The sequence below is a fragment of the Callospermophilus lateralis genome, chromosome 7, assembly GCF_048772815.1.
Source record: "Callospermophilus lateralis isolate mCalLat2 chromosome 7, mCalLat2.hap1, whole genome shotgun sequence".
NCBI lineage: Eukaryota > Metazoa > Chordata > Mammalia > Rodentia > Sciuridae > Callospermophilus > Callospermophilus lateralis.
Window position 1 is genome coordinate 17,438,308 of NC_135311.1, and position 3,371 is coordinate 17,441,678.

Genomic DNA, 3,371 nt, shown 5'->3' on the forward strand with positions numbered 1-3,371 from the left:
CTTTAAAATAAATGCACATGTCTCTGATCTAGGGCTTTTCACAATCTACCTTCCAGACGGGAATGCTTGTCACCTTTGGGAAGCCCCAGGGCATGGTGGCCAGGGTTCCCATTGATCAAGTCATCACGTCCATCAGCACTAGGCTGTAGAACAAGAAACACGTGATTAAGGCCCTTTGCAGGGCAAAGTTCAAGCACTCGGCCACCCAAAGATCCACATCTCAAAGAAGTGGGGCTTTACCAAGTTTAATGAGGATGAATTTGAAGATATGGTGGCTGACAAATGGCTTATGCCCAATGGCTACAGGCTCAAATTCATCCACAACCATTGTCCCCTGGACGAATGGAAGGCCCTACACTGTCAGGGCTTCCACTATGCTACCTTCTCCTTAGTAACACCTGTCAATAAATCCTGCTTCCTGTCCACCTACATAGTCATAATCATACAAAATAAAACTAGAACAAACAAACAAAAAACCAAACCAAACAAACAAAACAATAAGTGTTGAAAAAATCTGTCCAGGCTCAACCCTCTTGAAATATGAGAATGAAAATAGTTATCTACTTTACCTCAAAATGGTGAAGAAAAAAATGAAAAAAAAAAAAAGGCAAGGGTACACTATTTGTTTAAGAATAAAATAAAAATCAGCAGGCGTATAAGTTGAGACTTTTCTGAAGTTGCTGTGTACTTTTCAAACCTATTGCTAAGCTGATACTCTGATACTGGGGAAGCCTGGTTCTTCCTTTCACTCACTTGTCTATTACCTTCCCCTGAGGACATGAAGGGCAGGGGAGGGCACATGACAAGGGAGAAAGGAATGTCATTTCTGTCGGGTCTCAGGCTCTGCATATCTTAGCTGGGAATGTGAAGTTTATTCATTTCAATTTCAACATCGCCAACAATGATCTGTTGCAGGAATTTGTTAATTCAACAAGTATTCCTTGAACTCTAATCCCTTATCCTTTCTCCTCCGTCTTTATGTTCCTCTCTCTTAGACCTTTTCCATCAGCATTTAAATATTCCCAAGGATCTCTCATCTTAAAAGGCAAACAAATGAACCCCCCCCCAAAAAAAAAAAACAGAAAACCTTTCTTTGATCCTAAGCTACCAATCCTTCACAACCAAATTCACACATTTCGTGTTCCTTTTTAACTGTCTGCATCTCTTCCCTCCCATTTCCACTCCCACCACTTGGGTTCCACTCCTGCCCCATGGGAACAAATGGGCTTATGGAAAAAGCACCATTGTCCTAGAACACAAACCTGTGTATAAAGTTGTGCAGCACTTGAAAGCTATACAGTGATTGTGTGATGTCTGTCTTTTCAACTGGGGTGTAGACTCCTGGAGGGTAAGACATAGCTTGCAGTTACTCAGTGAATATCTTATTGTTGGATGTTATATGTTTACTCAGGCACAGTGCCGGGAGGAATGTGTTAAATAAATCTATGTTGAAATAATGGATTAACTGGGATTGGAAACAAAGAGAGGCACAGCTTTGGTATGGGGTGGGGATAGTGAGTAAAATTTTAACTATCCTGAGCAGAAATTAGAAATGTAGAAGGAAGATTTTTGGTGTTAGAAGCAAGGCAGAAAATAGCTTCAATGAATACAGCTCATGTAAAATGCCACAGGCACACTTACCACTTTTTCAGTAGAGCTATTAGAGGCTATTTGTTTTGACAATGGTTATGAACTCTTTCTTGGGACAGTAGGGGAGCATCATTAGAATGTTACCAGACTGCGAACTGTAAAGAAGCACTCATTTATAGGGGCTTGAAAAATGTAGACATCAGGGTAAAATTAATTTATATGAGCAGTTAATAAAGTGATGAAAACTTTTGGGAAGTGGACAATCCTATCTGCATGCTTCTCATCAATTCTCCACCTTAAATTAAGCCAGCCTATTTTATCTCTGTGATTAGAGTTCTAGAAAAAGAAAACTACGCCATTCATCTAGTGGATAACCTTTTCTTAAAAGTGAGCTAAAATCCTCACCCAAATGTCTTAATTCACATGGATTCACAACGTGAGATGTGCCTGTGGGAGGGTAGGGCAGGAGGATCCAAGTTCAAGGTCAGCCTCAGCAATGTAGCAAGGTGCTAAGCAACTCAGTGAGACCCTATCTCTAAATAAAATACAAAAAAGGGGCTAGGGATGTGGCTCAGTGGTTAAGAGCCCCTGGGTCTAATTCCTGGTACCCAAACAAACAAGCAAACAAAAACCAACCAGTTCCAGTGATTTCGGGAGGCCAGGACAGGTAATTGTGATCTTCTGTCTGATTATTTTTCAAACACATTCTAGAGCATCCCACTTGTCCTTTCCTAGCTGGGTTCATTACATTCTGCTCTTTCTCCTTGACAGAACACAGCCTTTAGTCATGTGACCACTATGTGGCCCCCTCCTTGAATTTCCCACAAGGGTTTGGATCCCAGAAATTTCAAGGAACTTGTGAAGGGCTTTCTTGATCCTCATTATGATAGAAGTGGAGTTCCTCTCTTGTTGTCAAGGTCCCTATTTCTTCATTTCTCCATCCTCCAAACACACACTCAATATACCTTAGGCATCCTGTCTCCTTTTATAGGAGCTGAGTCTTAAAGATGAATGGAGCTAAGATTAGCAGAAAGTCCAGTACGTTCTTCATTCAACAGCACACTGGATTTTACATGTCTAAAGTTTAATTCACGTAATTTATTTTCCACCTCTTAATTCAATTGCTTTTCTTGAAAAGACGTCTGGGCCAAGGCCAACTTTGGAGGGAGGAATGTCACCGGGGCAGGATCTGGAAACAATCAGCCCTGTATGGTTTTAAGGGTGAAGCGCCAAGATCTTAAGGAACCCGAATTCCTGGTGAGCAGTCAAGTTCTTTTCTTTAATCCGCCTCCACCAGGATTCTGACGGCATAAAAAAAGAAAAAGAAAATCTATTAAAAAAAAAAAAAAAAAGACAACTCAAAGAGAACCCACCACAAACTTCCTCATTTCTAAAGAAGAGGCCGCTCCCACCGCAGAGCCTCCGCACACTGCGACAGCTCTGCGGCGATGTCCAACCCGGACGCTGCAGCAGCCAGCGCTGGGAGCGCAGCTCCGGCACCACGCGTCGGCAGGCGGGTCCAGGGCACCGGGCACAGGTCAGCCCTTTCCTCCGGCACTTAGGGGAGTGCATGCCTGTCCTCCAGTCCTGGGGTCCTAGCCTCGACAGGGGGACTGCTGTGGTGGCAGGAAGTCCCTGCGAACTACAAATCGAGGCATGCTGGGAACATTCCCCTGCTCCTCCCAGGAAATGTCCTTTGTCCAGCCCTACAGGAAGCCCCAGTGAGGAGTCAGCCGGGCAGCCAGCCAGTCGGCTAGCTAGTCTGCCAGCGAGCCAGCCAG

The 3,371-nt window shown here is 43.7% G+C and overlaps 1 long non-coding RNA gene across 1 annotated transcript; it reads right to left on the bottom strand.

Annotated features, from left to right (window-relative positions):
• Nucleotides 1–2,258: 2,258 nt before the first annotated feature.
• Nucleotides 2,259–3,254, bottom strand: LOC143403998 (uncharacterized). The gene is made up of 2 exons (XR_013091911.1): nucleotides 3,003–3,254; nucleotides 2,259–2,891 (listed from the first exon to the last, which is right to left on the bottom strand). It is a non-coding gene; the product is annotated as an uncharacterized LOC143403998 (long non-coding RNA).
• Between the last annotated feature and the right edge of the window lie 117 nt (nucleotides 3,255–3,371).